Source organism: Leopardus geoffroyi, chromosome A1 (genome assembly GCF_018350155.1).
Source record: "Leopardus geoffroyi isolate Oge1 chromosome A1, O.geoffroyi_Oge1_pat1.0, whole genome shotgun sequence".
Taxonomy (NCBI): Eukaryota; Metazoa; Chordata; class Mammalia; order Carnivora; family Felidae; genus Leopardus; species Leopardus geoffroyi.
In genome coordinates, this window is record NC_059326.1 from 36695294 (window position 1) to 36712665 (window position 17372).

A 17372-nucleotide genomic window follows, 5' to 3' on the forward strand; every position below is an offset into this window, starting at 1 on the left:
TCAGCTGGATTATCCTGATGGGATTGGAGGTGCTCAACTCCAGCTGGGCTGAGCAAAGTACTTTCTAATACACCTACTTTGGGAATCTGGCTGGTTTCATGTACAGAGACATAGATCAGGAGTTAGAGCGGCCATTTCCTTAACATGGGGTTAGAGTAGAATAAGCCCACCTGCAGCAAGAAAGAAGCAGCAACAGGATATACGAAGAAGGGAATGACTGGGTTTCTATAGCTCTTTAGCATCTGAGATGAGGAGTACCTCCGTGCATGGATATGAGAGACTGCCTGACCCTACTTACCTTTGTTTTAAAAAAATTTTTTTAAATGTTTGTTTATTTTTGAGACAGAGAGAGACAGAGCATGAATGGGGGAGGGTCAGAGAGAGAGGGAGACTCAGAATCCGAAGCAGGCTCCAGGCTCTGAGCTGTCAGCACAGAGCCCCACACGGGGCTCGAACTCATGGACCGTGTTATCATGACCTGAGCCGAAGTCAGACGCTTAACCGACTAAGCCACCCAGGCGCCCCCTTACCTTTGTTTAAGTTAGCACTGTGTATTTGAAAACAGGCATGTTAATAGTACAGAGGATAATAGTACAGAGAATCTGGCTGAAAAACAACTATCAAACCTTTTTTTTTCTGTGTTCATCCTCCCAACTATCGGTTCAGAAACTAACACCCAAAATCATAAAACTTTGATTATAGGGGTTTTTTTTTTTGAAATTTAAATATCTATTTTTAAACCTCCCAAAACCCTGGAGTATGCTTTATCTAGAAACAGTTTACAGGACTAATAACAATAATAATTAATAATCAATACAATTCCTACCCATGACACAGCTGTAAAGTTTCTTTTTTTTCTTTTTTTGGGTAAAGTTTCAAATAATCAATTTATAAATTTGTTGACTTTACTTTTACAAAAATATTCATTTCATCCATGAGATGAGTTGCAAAATTATTTCCAGATTTCTGTAGATTACAAACTGAAATTCAGTTTCAGTTACATAGCAGGTGAACATTTTAACTGAACTATTACTTTAAAATAGAATGTGTTAAAAGTAATTGGTACAGTATAGGCACCACTGAAAAGAAATTTCTCGGTGTATGACACAACCACAAGTTATTCAAATGTCTGTATTATTACAGAAAAAGAGGAGGTAATGGCCACTTTGACTAAAAATTGTATTCTTTACTTGAAGAACATTTTTCTTCTAATATTTGGCAATTATTCAGATTTTTAAAAATGACTTCTGTGACAAAACAAAACTGTGCAGATCCAAACATTAACTATCAAAACTAATTAATATCAATAATTCTATAACTAATGAAATACAGCCCCAGTTCAGAACTTAGGCAGGCATAATATACATACTGGGCTTAAAAATGAAAAGGTATTACCCACGTTACAGTACCATAAATATAACTGAAAATTAACTATACCGTCTAACCTAACTTTGGGCAGAGATCAGCCTGTCCTATGGTTATTTTCATATGAACAAATGATACTTATGTACTGGGTAATTATGAAGAACAAAAATGTATAGTTTATAGGACATTTTACTATCATGAAAAAATATGCTGCTATGAGTATATTCTATACCTGTTGATCAGGTATTTAATCATATGATTATCAGCTTTTATTAAGCTCCCCAAATCCAGGTATATAATATGTAATATGAGTTGAAGTTTTTAAAAATGAAGCCTGACTAATTTCTCCAGTATTGCCAAAACCCCATCCATGGCTAATTAGTATTGCTTTAAATTTCCAACCCTGTTAAATAAGGGTTAATTGCCTCTTCTAAAAGAGAAGGTAAATACCACCCACCAAGAGGTAGCTCTGTTGCCTATACATGCTTAAAACACAGGGTTCTCAAATATGATTGTCATTGAGCTGCCCGGAATATCATACCAACTTCGTAGAAGAGTCAGTACTTTTCCGGGTTTCATTTCCAAGAGCTTATGAAAAACCTCTGTTTAAGAAGGTAAGACTTGTTTCCATCTCCCCACCAATAGTCATTTTTAGAACATGCTCATGTTTTTAAAAAAGCATTTTGCAGCTTGATGAGTTACAAAAGTCGAATATTTAGGATGACTTTGAAAGACCTGTGTGCGTACAGTTAACTAAAGATCAAAACAGGAAAGGTTTTCATGCCAGTCACTTAAGTAATAATGATACCTAAAAGCAAAACTGTCTCTCAACATTTAGTAGAATACAGGGGAAACCATAGTATTAGAAGTTATTCCTTACAAAGTAATCTCTTTAAAATATAAAATGATAAAGTGGCGCCTGGGTGGCTCTGTTGGTTAAGTGTCCGCCTTTGGCTCAGGTCACGATCTCATGGTTTGTGAGTTCGAGCCCCACGTCGGGCTCTGTGCTGACAGCTCACAGCCAGGAGCCTGCTTCGGTTGCTGTGTCGCCTCTCTCTACCCCTGGCCTGCTCATGCTCTGTCTCTCTCTCTCAAAAAATAAACATTGAAAAAAATTTTAAAAACATATAACATGATAAACACTATCACAAGGTAGTTGAATGGCTTCTCCCAGATCTTTAATGCTGCCAAGATCCAAAAGGCACACAGGGCTCATGAGTTAAGCCTTGTTAAGGCTGAAGTAGCTTTGGTGGGTTTCTCTGGGTCTGTATGAAGTAGAAGCCAATAATAAGGAGTCCCTTCAAGGAATCCATCTGCTGAATGCTTTTGAAATTTTTCAATTAATTTCTTCATCTTTTTACCTGTGATGCCAGGACAGGTGGCTTCTGCCACAGCAATATGTTTCTGGAGTTCTTCAACTGCCTGATTGCTGCTAGCGTTATTCTCATCCTGCTGTTTAAGTTCAGCAAATGCAGGTGTGATTACCATAGACCAATGGCTCAGGGTCTGTGCAAGATCTTGCTTCTTTGGATTGGGCTTCTTTCACATGCTGGTAAAGCTCCATTCAGCAGGAGTATTTTTTTTCCCTGCTGGTGGATTTTGAATCAGAGCCCTCAGAATCAGTTTCATCATCACTGTGCCCTTCTGCCTCCCATCTCTAAAACTGATCTATCAGTTCTGTCAAATAAGACGTCTTCTTTGAATTTTTTTTACAATGAATTTGTGTTTCAGGAGTTCTTTAGCTGTAGGACAAAATCATGGTTCTTTGTTCAGGCAAGCATCAATAAACTCCTTGAAGGACTTAGTAAAGTCTCCAACAAGAGTTGGGGGATTTTTTTTGGAATAAGAAACAGAACTCTCATTGGATGCACATCACAGTCATGTGGCTCTGCCTTGGATGGTTCAATAGCAGTAATTCCCAATGACCAAATGTCAGCTTTTGAGTTATAAGCCCACCGTTGGAGAAGTTCAGGAACCATCCAAAATGGTGTTCCCACAAAGGTATTTCTTTTAATTTGTGTATCTGTCAGGTGGACAGTAACTCCAAAGTCAGCAGGTTTAACATTTCCTTGTTCTGACAGCAAGATGCTGGCAGCTTTTTATGTCTCAGTGAATTTTCTTTTCTGAACGGAGATAGTGCAGACCTTTCAACATTTCCTTTAGCAGGGTAGCGATCTGGCACTCATCAAATGGACCAGCTTGAGGAAGAGCCAGGGATGAACCACCACCACCCGGGTATTCCATTGTTAATTTTGACGCTTTAAATATGCTCCATAGCATTTTGTTACATATGAGCTGTCACGCTGACTCAAAACAGCGATTTCTTGCTGAATGCCTGCAGTTTCTTCTTCCGCTCCCTCGGGGTCTGGGACTTTAATAGCAAGCACCTGCTGGGTGCCGTATCAAATTCCTTTGAAAACTTCTCCAAAGGAGCCTTTCCCGATGTGTTTTAGTTTTGTGACTAGTTCTTCTGGATGGGCTGTGTTATTCTGCATCCCGGGAACTTGGACAGTCCCGGGTCCACGTGGTGAGCAGGCCACGAAAGTGGTGAGCAGGCCACCACCCGGGTTTCGTGGTGAGCAGGCCACGAAAGCGACGCTGTTGCACATTGCTCCTGCGGTGGTGGCGCCCTGGGCTCGGACTGGCTCCTGCTCCGGGGGTCGCTCAGCGGCCCTCCCAGGCTTTTCGACCTGGGCGTGGAAGGACACACAGAAGTGGGGTGACTGGGGTGGTGGCACGTCACCTCTAGCTCAGAGATAGGCGGTTCGTAGCTCAGCCGCCTGGGACTTTCTGACGCCCGCCGGCTGCTGCTACCACGGCAACTCCTCCTGAAGGGGGTTGGGGGGCTGGGCGCTGTGTGTGGTGGGGGCTCGGAACTGCCCTTGAATGGTGCCAGTGGTCTATGCGTCGCCGCTGTATAATTACAGGTGTAAAGGAAGGAACGGTTCTTACATCAGAGATGATCGCTTTCACTATATCAACTTCCAATGGGCCAGTGGTTTTCAAAGCATCTTTCCTGGAACCCTAGCACCTTCGGAACTACGCGGGCGACTGGAAGGAAAGGACAGTGGGCAGAGGTCCAGGCTCCAACTGTAACAGCAATCAGAACAGCTCTAGGCTTATCTGTTTCAAATGTTTTTGTTTTTGGTGGTGGTGGTGGTGGTTTTTTGTTTTGTTTTGTGTTTTTGTTCTATGTATGATTTCATTAAACAAATGTTTGCCCTGCTGCAGCCTTAGGTAAACTCAGTCTTTAGAGTCATTAGTGCGCCCCTCCTGCTCCTTCTCTCCCCCTGGGCCTTTCTGTCCTCCTACACTCTTCATTCCATCTTTTCACCACTGCAGCTCTTGGGAAAGGGACAGATAAATTTAGATCCCGCTACTAGGCAAGGTCCGAAGCATTACCTTTTTTTTTTTTTTTTTTTTTTTAACGTTTATTTATTTTTTTTGGGACAGAGAGAGACAGAGCATGAACGGGGGAGGGGCAGAGAGAGAGGGAGACACAGAATCGGAAGCAGGCTCCAGGCTCTGAGCCATCAGCCCAGAGCCCGACGCGGGGCTCGAACTCACGGACCGTGAGATCGTGACCTGAGCCGAAGTCGGACGCTCAACCGACTGAGCCACCCAGGCGCCCCTAAAGCATTACCTTTTTAATACCACTCTCATCCAAGTGGAGGAGAACAACCGGAAACCGACAAAAGCAGCCCTGAAGATAATAGCAATTTCAACCATCATCCAAGAGACGTGCATTTCTGGTAGATATGGCTATGTGATGTGGCTGGGATGAGGATAATTTTCTGGAATTTTTGGAATTTGCCACGCAAGTGACTAACTGCTCTGGAGGGTCATGAGCTCTGTTCTGAAGTCAAGGGCACGATTCCCCATCCTTATTTGGGAATTGAGTTTGAGATGAGCCCTCTCCCGTTTCCATGCTGGTTTCACTCAACGTACTTGCCTTACTAGGGCTAACATTTGCTCTTTTAAGTGTTTCATTTTTCAATAGAAAATATGGGTGACTGCTGGTATGTCTCTGACATTTTGCAACAACAGTGCTTACTGATGTTTAGCTAGTACTTCTCTTTCTCAGCTCAAGATTTGAGAATGTTTAAAAATATATATATTTTTTTACATTTATTTATTTTTGAGAGACAGAGAGAGACACAGAGCACTGGTGGGGGAGGGGCAGAGAGACGGAGACACAGAATCCACAAAGGCTGCAGGCTCTAAGCTGTCAGCACAGAGCCCGATGCGGGGGCTGAAACTCACAAACTGTGAGATCATGACCTGAGCCGAAGTCAGACGCTCAACCGACTGAGCCACCCAGGCACCCCGAGAATGTGTTTTAATAGACTCCGCAGGTTTTTAGGTGGTGGTGGCGGCTTATTAAAGTTATAGCATTAGTAAGATAATCAACAGGAATATGGTCATGTGAATTTGAAAAAAAACAAAAACAAAAACAGAAAGGAAAAGGAAAAGGAAGACAGAAGATATCCCTGAGCATGATCATTTATATAGGTTCTTAAGGAATCACGTCCAACACGCAGGGGAGACAGAGGTATAGAGTACACATTGCTGAGAAGTTCTAACATGCCTTCGGCTGCAACTGGAATAAAATGCATTCCTCAGAAACCTCCAGGAGAGGAGGTAGTGTGACATGTTCCACACGTGGATAAAATCTGGAAATTACCTTCATTCCCATGGGCTTTCTTTCTGGCCTTAGAAATGTTAATCGCATGTACTAGATTTTGTACTGAGCACACTGCCTGAATGTGTTCACTGTAGTCCCTAGATTTTACTGCGTATAATTCAATTAATGAAGTATTGGATAGATTTTCAGCTAGTACTTTAAGGGCAATTGCTTCTTGAATACTTGAGAGTCCCTAAGAGACATAGAAAAGGTGATTTCATTGCTAAATAAATATGTAAAGTATCTTGCGGTCTTTTCTTGTTTCGTCTTGTGTTGTGTTTTTGGTTTGCCATACGATCATTTAGCTCTGACATCTTGCCACAGGTTTTGTGTGCAGGTACTCTTTATATGACTTTATATGACTTTAATAAAAATTTCTCTCTGGTGAAGATATCTTGTTTGTCTATCTTAAGTTTATAGCTTAAATTTTATTCAATTAATAGTCATTATTTCCTTGTTCTCAGTTTTTCCTTAGGTAAGGATGTTTTTCAGATTTTCTTTTATAGTTATTTTAATTTTTTAAGATGTTTATTTATTTTTGAGAGAGAGAGACAGAGTGCAAGCAGGGGAGGGGCAGAGATAGACACACACACAATCAGAAGCAGGCTCCAGGTGCTGAGCTGTTAGCACAGAGCCCAACATGTGGCTCGAACTCATGAATCGTAAGATCATAACCTGAGCTGAAGTCGGACGCTTAACGGACTGAGCCACCCAGGCACCCCTCTTTTTTTTTTTTATTTTTTTTAATTTTTTTTTTTTTCAACATTTATTTTTGGGACAGAGAGAGACAGAGCATGAACGGGGGAGGGGCAGAGACAGAGGGAGACACAGAATCGGAAGCAGGCTCCAGGCTCTGAGCCATCAGCCCAGAGCCTGACGCGGGGCTCGAACTCACGGACCGCGAGATCGTGACCTGGCTGAAGTCGGACGCTTAACCGACTGCGCCACCCAGGCGCCCCTGGGCACCCCTCTTTTATAGTTATTTTAATGTCACTGGTTTACTAGACTGCCTGTTATCTGGTGCTATGATTTTATCTCTTCTTATGAAGTTTTTTTTTTTTTTTTTTTTTGTATTGATGGGACTTTCTATCATCACATTGTTTTTATTATTCTCTCTTTCCTGGCCATAAAATGCAAGTTGATTGTACATGGACAACTATACTTTTTAGAACTTGAAACCTCCTTTCATAAGATTTTGGAAGGCTACAAGAGCTAAGGTTGCCTAACATATAAACTGTTTGACATGGTCAGAGCTTTCTATATTTTTAAGTTCACCAAACACAGATGTTGACTACGCATTTGCTACCTTCCTTCCTGCACATTTGTGATGAAAATTGCTACCCAGATAAGCTGGAATGGAACATTTACTAAATATCTACAAAGTGTTAACTGCCAGGATAAGAAACATACATGCCATTTCCATTACTCTTTGTAACAAACCTATATTTGAAGTAATAATATCCTCAATTCACCCATGTGACAGCTTAAGTGTGTATTAAGTGAATCACGGATTTTATGGGGCTGGGCATTTCTTATGTTTCTAAATACATTTTTAAGACTGCCATAGGGAGATGTGAGCTCTAGGTGCTATCAAATAGCATTCCTGACATCCTGATGTCCTTGCTAAAGCACTATGTCTGAGATTCCATCAAAGATTGGTGTTGCCTTTGATTTGTTCTTTTCTCCTTGTGAAAAGGGGCTGGAGAAAATCCAATGAAGAGGGATATAGATATCTGAAACTTCTTAATATTTCCACCTCTAATTTTTCTAATAGATTTTCTGGAACTCAATATTGAGGATCCCCTGGGGTTTCCTGGCTTATAGGAAGGCCAGCCATTTATTAATTTAATAAATATTTAGAGAGAACTGACTGTGTGTGTGTGAAATTATTTATTTGCTATGTCTAACTCTCCACTGTCATCTAAAGGATTGGATCCCAGCTGGAAAAGCCAAGAGACCTGCAAATCACTCTGAAAAGGGACATAGAAAGTTGGGGGGTATGGCTGGTAAGATGGAGGTTAGAGGGGTGCATGGGGGGAAATGGTCTAGAGAGACCTGCTGGCTGGGGTTGCTAGGGAGTTTTGAAGGGAGATCTGCGTCTAACCTTCATAGAAACCTATAAAGAATTATTAGTTCCCTTTTATAGCTGAGGAAACTGAGGCTGCCTGAGGCATACAGTTATATCCATGTAAAGCACTGTTCCATAATAGCAGGATGTGTGTTTGTGCGTTGGAGGTGGGAAGGCACAGAAGTGAATGTCAGAAAGATGTCCTTTTCCAAACCATGATAAGGTATATTTAAGGATTTATAATGTTTTATTGTATGAACTACAACATAAAGCCTTTTTATGTGTTGGACCACAAAATCAATATTGAAATACTTCATTTTTTGAATGAGAAAAGCTCTTCTATGGAGTGTATGAATATATTTCTCGTTAATGATTTGAACTTGGGACTATTTTGGGGATAGTCAGAGTTACAAGTCTTGCTTTGAGGTGGTACTGGACAAGAAATGAGCTTTGAAAAGTAAAAAAGTTAGCAAGGGCTTGAACTCAGGTCTACTGACCCTGAAGCTGATGTTCTTAATGACTGGTCTCACTCAGAGTACAGTTAGACTTACCTCCAGCTTTCCTATCAGAAGCAACCTAATTACCATGCCATCCCCAAGGATGTCACGGCCCCACAGGAGGGGGTCCTGAGCTAATAGGAGCAATGACGAGAGGGGTGTATTACCATCCTTATTTGTTTTAAACCATTGATTAACCAGCTAATGTTTCTTTGTGTTATTCATAAAAAATGCAACGGTAATTTGTAGGTGTTTTCTCTTCATGTTGCAATGTCCTACCTATCAGCAAATCAATCTGCAAAGATTCACTGAGTGGGAAAGGAACGATTGTAGACAGTCTCATTAGGATAATGAGACAACTTTTTTGAAGGAGTAAAATATGTGGTGAAATAATTTACTAAACTACACCCATTACTGCTTGTTTCAAAATTATAATTAAAAAACCCACTTATTTGGAATAATGAGTTCCTTGCTGCTCAGTGTGTGATCCTCTCCCCAGTAGCACTGGTATCCCTGGCGGTATCCCTGTTAGAAATACAGAGTCTCAGGCCCACCCAGACAGTCTGTTAGGATCTGCTTTCTAACAAGGTCTATAGGTGATTCGTAAGTACAATACAGTTACAGGAGCTCTGCTCTAAGGCAAATTTAGGCTCTCAGGTGGATTAAAAATATCAAGAATCGTCTTTGCCCTACCTGAGCTTGCTTGTAACGGCATTGAGCTGAAAGCACATGAACTGGCAATTAACAAAAGGCGGCAAGAGTTAAGTGCTAAGCCAGTGGTACCAACAGAAAAGGCTCGAAGGGTTCAGAGGAAAGAGCAATCACAGCCAATTACGTCCACCAGGGGATTTCAAGCTTCCAGCCTTCAGGCATTTCAAGTTTTTTTAACGGCCCCTGCTTGCCATTGACGCCTGCAGCCCTAGGGGGCAGTGTGGTATAGTGAAAAATCGAACGGATCTCCTCCCCAGTGTTCCTCTCAGTAGCCCCGTGACCTTGAGAAATCACTTAATAATCCCGCTGAACTTCAGTTTCCTCATTGGAGGACCAAAATAAAAAATACCTTCCTCAGACGGTTGTTGTAAGGATTAAAAGCAAAATATACAAAACGTCCAACACATACTAGGTACTCTATGTCTCTACTTGGTGCCTTCTCCTTGTCTAATCTATACTTAGCAAATTCATACTTACAATGAAGAAAACTATAGTGTTTATTGATGCTCAGAGTGTTAACATGTTATATTGAAGCAAATAAATCTGAAGGAAGTTGTCAGCAGTGGCTAGCTTGACGGACAGCTGAGTTCCCCAGAGGGCGTTGCTGGTAAGCAGTTCCTCCAAATGCCAGCGCAGGAAGGGGAGGGAGAGGTCTAACCACAGTGTTCGCCCCGCGTGGCTGTATTAATTCAGAAGATGCCTTTAGCTTCTTGCTGATTTTCTTACCTTCTGGGGCAGTGATAAACCCAAGAGCACGGCTCTGTTGTCGCCAAGAGAATGCCCACAGGCTTGGGTCCAAAGCAGTGGTTCTCAAGCTTGGGTGGTACATTAGAATCTCCTAGGGATTTGTAAAAGCTACTGGTTCCCAGGGCCAACCTGAGAACGGCCAAAAAAAAAAAAAAAAAAAAAAAAAAAAAAAAAAAAAAAAAATCTCTGGGGATAGTATTTTAAGAAAGCACCCCAGGTGATTTTAATGTGTAGCTGAGGTTGAGAACCACCATAAACTGCGCATTACAGACTTAGGATGACTCTAAACCATTCATTACGGGCTTAGTACTTAAATGCAAGCGAGAGACTTCCCACCCCAGAGGCTGTGTCTCCTCTAGTTGTCAACACACGTGGATTTTACAGCTCCTGAGAAAGATTTCAGTGTTAGCTGTTTTAGAGTGTGACAGCTGAGAAAAAAACAAAACAAAACTGAAATAAAAGCTAAGTTTTATACGTCCAGATGTTGGATTCTCCCCCCCCCCCCCCATTTGAAGGGGGATCTTTGGATCCTGTCTGGTTTCATTCTATATACTCTGTAACATTTGGAATATTTGGTAATAAAGAGTTTATTTCCTTGAAATTTGCTTGCATCTTTTTCTCTCCTTGTGACAGAGAAATCACTTATTTTTGGTCTTTTGTTGGGCGAGAGATTGATTCGTTTTCCCAATATTTGTATGTTTCCTAAATTTTTGATTGGCTCTTTTCACCACAATTAATCAGCAAAGACATTTAAGATTCTTCAAGTGCAATTTGAGCAGCTTAAAACCCACTCTTTGGTGTCAGTCAGAAGGAGCTGCCTTCTAAAGCCTAACGCTTCAGAAACAGTAAACATGTTTGAATTCATGTACAGTAAATGGGAATAATAAGAGTAACTTTTTCTCAGGGCTGAAGTAAGGATTTCACTTGTTAACATTTACAAGTGTTATGAGCAGTGCCTGCCGCCTAGTAAGCTCTCAGGAAGCATTAGCTTATTTTATTATTCCAGGAGTTGGGGGTCAGGGTATCACACCTGTGTTTGGAAATGGGGGGCAGAGATGAGTTGGCTGTGTAGCGAAAGGCTTCAAATCGTCCACCTTCATGAAAATCTGAGACTGGAGAACAAACACAATAATGAGGTGTTATTTATATAGAGAGAGTTTTATATACATTTACAGATGATTGAAAGAGTTGGTGACATACTGACATGTTTGTGATCGTTCCACCTGTTTCCCCTGGGAGAATGTGTGTGCCAGAGAGTGGCTTGGGCAGTGCGGTCAAATGCTATGAGTAATCGGGAGGGTTTTTAAAAAAAATTTTTCTTTAATGTTTATTTATTTTTAAGAGAGAGAGAGACCGAGTGTGATCGTGGGAGGGGCAGAGAGAATCTGAAGCAGGCTCCGGGCTCTCAGCTGCCAGCGCAGAGCCTGATGCAGGGCTCCAACCCACAAACCGTGAGATCATGACCTGAGCCGAAGTCGGCACTTAACCCACTGAGCCACCCAGGTGCCCCAGGAGGTTTTTGCTCTTATGTTTTCTAACTTCTGTCAAAGAAGACAGAAATCAGTTGAAATAACCAAAACTATGCATCCTTAGCAAATGAGAACGATGTACATTTTTGACATACCAGTTTTATATCATTTTCCCCCACAACTGATTTCGCAGCACCTTATTAATTTCATGTGTAAAATGTAGCTTGAATCTGTTCACTTGATTTCTGCTAACACTGCTACAACCCTAGTTCTACCCTGTCCTTCTCTTCCAATGCACAATGACTACAGTAACTGTCTCCCTGTTTCTACTATTCACTAATTAGCAGTCAGAGCAATCTCTGAAAGCGGAAATTCAATCATGCGGCTTCTACACTGTAACCATTTCCATTTCTTTCTAGTGATGTTTGAAAAAAGAATCAGGGGCGCCTGGGTGGCGCAGTCGGTTAAGCGTCCGACTTCAGCCAGGTCACGATCTCGCGGTCCGTGAGTTCGGGCCCCGCGTCGGGCTCTGGGCTGATGGCTCAGAGCCTGGAGCCTGCTTCCGATTCTGTGTCTCTCTCTCTCTCTGCCCCTCCCCCGTTCATGCTGTGTCTCTCTCTGTCCCAAAAATAAATAAACGTTGAAAAAAAAATTAAAAAAAAAAAAAAAAAGAAAAAAGAATCAGACCTCCTTGGCATGGCCTTCAAGGCCCTGCGTGATCTGGTCCCAGTCCGCTTTTGCAGTCCCACTCTTGACTTTCTCAACATTTTACCTTTCAGCCCCTATGTTCTCAGAGACCAAAATCTCCTCTCCAGCCTTGGTAGGTATACTTCCTGTACCCTGGAATCCTGCCTCCTCTTGGGGCCAATTCTCTCCCTGTCATATTCTTTAAATGGGTCCCTTTCCCTTCCCTCAGGTCATCTCTTCTATGCCATCTCTTCAGAGAGGCTCCTCTTGGTCAGCCTGGTAGGATCGAATCCTTTCCACACACCTGTTTATTATTATTTTCTATTACTGAACCCTGTTCATTTTATTAACAATACTCTTCACAATTCATTGGCTCATTTCCTTGTTTATGATCTATTCCACTGTATAGACTGAAAGTTCAGCTAGGGCAGACAATGCCTCTATCACAAGGAGATAACGTGGCCATTCACGATCATCAAATATCATGGAATTCTTTCCATATTTGGTGGTGCTAATTGTCTGCCACCTGCTATGAGGGGGCTGTCTGCAGTGAAAGAACTCCTACCAACTTATTTTACCCTAGCAGTAAAGGGTCCCCAATGCAAGCTGTTGGACAAAGTACTGAAATGATCATAATAATTCTTTAAATGTGTTGCGTGTTTTGCAAAGGGTAAATTTTTCCCACATTATTTTATTATTTTATTTTAATTTTTATGGTTTGTATTGAAATCTGAGCTAGATGTATTAAGTCATAGGTGATACTCATGGAAAGTATTGTCAAAGTACATGTTTTCAGATGGTCTGTATTTTTTATTTTGGAGAAATAGGTCATAAACAGAGGAATATTTAAGATATTTGTACATCTTAAAAAGCAACAAAATGAACAGGAAGGTACATTAATAAATGGAGCAAAACAGCAACTTTGAGTGTCCTTATATGTCTCTCAATGATCTCATCTCCTTTCTCTCCTTTCCAGAAAGGAATTAGAATTCAAATTTTTATTATTGTCTCGCTTTTTAAAATGCTTTTACCACATAGTACATTTCCCTAAGAAATAAATTATAGAATTTTACTTTTGACCTTTATATAAATGGGATTATACTATATGTTTTTATGTGTCTAGCTTTCTTCTCTCGGTATAACTCTTGAGATGCATCTGAATTGATGAATGTAGGTATAGTTCATCTATTTTTTCATGCTGTATAGTATTCCATTGCGAGGTGTATGACACATGATTTTTTCCCCACTCTATTCTACTTGGACGATTGGGTTATTTTTCAGTTTTTTGATATTACAAATAATACTCCTATGAACAGTTTTAGATATATCTGTTGATGGAAATATATAAATTTCCCAAAGATGTAGACTCATATAGAATCACAAGGTCATGAGGAATGCTTATGTTCAACTTTACAAGAGAATGCCTAATTATTTTCCAAATTGCACCAATTTAAACTCACTATTATCTCAGAATTTCTTTTGGTTTATATCTTAGTCAATACTTTCAGATTTTTATCAATTTCATGAGAATAAAATGGCATATCACTGTGTTTTCATTTTGCTTTCTCTTGATTAACACTGAGTTTGAATTATCTTTTAATGGCCACTTGTGTTTCCTTATCTGTGAAGTGTCTGTTGATGTACTTTGACCATTTTTATAAAGGATTGTCGTTTTCTTATTGCTTTGTTGGAGTTTCTTATATATTCTGGACACTAGCCTTTTAGCAGTTATACATGTTGCAAATATAGTCTCATAGAATGTAACTTATCTTTTACCACCGTTATTGTCCATCTGTGTGCGTGTGTGTGTGTAGTGTGTGTGTGTGTTTTCCTGAATAGAAGTCCTTACTTTAAGTGTAGTTGAATTCATTTATCTTTTCTTTATAGTTTGGGCTTTTTGAGTTGTTTAAAAGAAATTCTTTCTTATGCTGAAGCCATAAAGGTATTCCCTGATATTTTTTCCCTAAAAGTTGTACCTTTTATATTTAAGTCTTTGATCCACCTGGGATAGATTTTTATCATTGACAAAGTGAGTATTTGAATCCATTTTCCCCCATATGAGTAACAATTGTTTCAGCTTGGCTTTTCAGTCCTTTTTCTTGTTTGTTTGTCTATTTAGCTGTGTGATAGCTCTAATTTATATTTGGCTTTTATATATACATGGACTATTTCTGGGCTCTCTATCCCATTTCATTGGTTTATTTGTCTACCCCTATGTCAGGATGTTGGTGCCTAAATTGCTCTAGCTTTATAATAAGCCAGTATCCATAAGAAAAAAATGCCTCCAGTCTTATTTTTTCCTTCAGGAGTGTTTTAGTTATCCTGAGACCATTGATCTTCAGATCTACATTTCAGAATCAGTTTGGGAAGTTCCACAAAATATACTGATAGGGGTGACTGGATGGCTTAGTCAGTTAAGCATCTGACTTCAGCTCAGGTCATGAGCTTGTAGTTTGAGTTCAAGCCCCACGTTGGGCTCTGTGCTGACAGCTCAGAGCCTGGAGTCTGCTTTGGATTCTGTGTCTCCCTCTCTCTCTGCCCCTCCCCCTCACGATCTGTCTCTCTCTAAAAAATAAACATTAAAAAAAATTTTAAAAATACTGTTCGAATTTTTATGGCAATTGCATTGAATCTATAAAACATTTTGAAAAGATTAATATCTTTTAATGCTGCTTGTTTCTGTCTATGAATATGGTATATCTCTTTATTTAGGTCATTAATATTTAAACATTAAAAAATTATTTTCTAAATAAAGTCCTTGCACAAATTTTGTTAGATTCACTACTGAGCATCTTACTTTTGGTTGCTATTTTTTTTTTTTTATAAATTTTTTTTTTCAATGTTTATTTATTTTTGGGACAGAGAGAGACAGAGCATGAACGGGGGAGGGGCAGAGAGAGAGGGAGACACAGAATCGGAAACAGGCTCCAGGCTCTGAGCCATCAGCCCAGAGCCTGACACGGGGCTCTAACTCACGGAGTGCGAGATCGTGACCTGGCTGAAGTCGGACGCTCAACCGACTGCGCCACCCAGGCGCCCCTGGTTGCTATTTTAAATGATTGTTTTAAAAGTATGCTTTCTTAACTTCTCTTGGTTTATTGAAATAAAATGGGATTTTATATATTGATATTATATGCATCAATTTTGCTAAACACTCAATATTTCTAGTATGTTATCTGCAAATGTTTGGGGGTTAACTATGTAGACAATTGTCATCTGAGACAGTTTTGTTTCTTCCTTTATAACGCTTGTTTTAAAATTTCTGTTTCTATTTTGCTTGCTGGGAAAGTATAGTGTGGTGGTTAAGAGCATGGATTTTGGAGTCCGTCTTTCTGGGTCAACCCACCTCTGCCACTAACTTGCTGTGTAACCATGGACAAGCTATATAACCTGAGTTTTCTCACTGGAAAATGGATAAAAATGGCAAAAATGGCAAAAATGTACATCTCATAGGACTGTGTGTGGATTAAATAAATGAATTCATGTAAAGTGCCTGGTACATGTATGCCTAATAAGTGTTAAATGTTATTATTAGACACTCCAGTATGATGTTGAAACGGCATATACTGCGCTATGTTTTTATTTAATCCAGTTTGAAAATACTTCTCTTTTAGTATCTGAATACTTTGTTTTTGTTTGTTTGTTTATTCCTGTGTCAATACCTTGGCGCCTAACTCAATATCCAGAAGGACAGATACTTCCAATCTTTTTTTTTTCAGGAGTATTTTAGCTATTGTTAGACCATTGATCCTAATACAAATTTCTTTGCATTTTCTAAGTGAAATAAATCATACAGAGAAGGACAGATTCCATATGTTTTCACTCCTATGTGGATCCTGAGAAACTTAACAGAAGACCATGGGGGAGGGGAAGGAAAAAAAATGGTTAGAGAGGGAGGGAGCCAAAACATAAGAGACTCCTAACCCTGAGAAGAAACTGAGGATTGATGGGGGGTGGGAGGGAGAGGTGGGTGGGTGATGGGCATTGAGGAGGGCACCTGTTGGGATGAACACTGGGTGTTGTATGGAAACCAATTTGACAATAAATTTCACAAACAAAAACAAAAACAAAAACAAATTTCTTTGCATTTAAAAGAAACTCCATGAAGTAAGGAAGTTATATATTACATTTCTTTTCATTTAGTGGTTTCACTAAAAATTCTTAAGTTCCTTTTTTAATTTAGCAAAGTGTAACGTTAACATCATTACTTTTGTCCTAAAAAGCACTCATGTCAATAATGTGTGAGTGTTATGCCATTGCAGTATTTTAGTTTTACTTTGCTTTTTTTTTAAAAGCCTTAAAATGCAGACATTTTTCCTGATTATTAAATTATAAGGTTGCTATTTGTTTACCTTTACCTCCATGTTCATCATTTTTGAAGCTCAGAATTTCTTCTTGCATCTTAGACCTCCCTTCTGAGATGATTTTTCTTTTTACTCGTGTTCCTCCTTTGGAAAATTCTTTGTAGTTTCCGTTGGTAGTAAATACTCTCAGGTTTTTTTTTTTTCTCAACTGATTTTTTTGAAATAAAGTTATCTTGTTTTTGTAATTTTTTGCTATTTTCTTTTAGCATTTTGAAAACATAAATCCATTCTCCTCTGGCTTCCATCGTGGTTATTGAAGTTATCTTTCATTGTTTTTATAATTTTTTTTATGCCATTGATCTTTTTTTTCCTATCTGTTTTTCGGGTAGTCTCTTTTGGTGTTCAGCAGTTACAACATAATGTGGGTTTATCTCCATTTGTTTTTGCATCAGACACTTTGTTGCTGAATCTGAGGACCAGTCTTGCCAATTCTGGAAAGTTTTCCGTCTTTTTTCCCTTTGAATATTTCCTCTATTCTATTCTTTTTATTCTTTCCATATGATAGTCGATATTTTCTACCACTTTGATTGTCTATAGTAAATTCTGGATAATTTCTTCAGACCTATATCCCAGTTCATGCTGTGTCCTATCTGGCTATTTAATCTATAATTGAATTGTTAATGTAATTTTATTTTTTTACTTCTAGAGGTCAAAATTTGGCCTTCTAAAGTGTCTTATTCCATTGCCATACTTTTACTATTTTTCTTAATATATCAAACTCATCTTAACAAACTCATAGTTTTGTGAATCACATTCTGTAGTCTGTTGTTAAGGTCGACC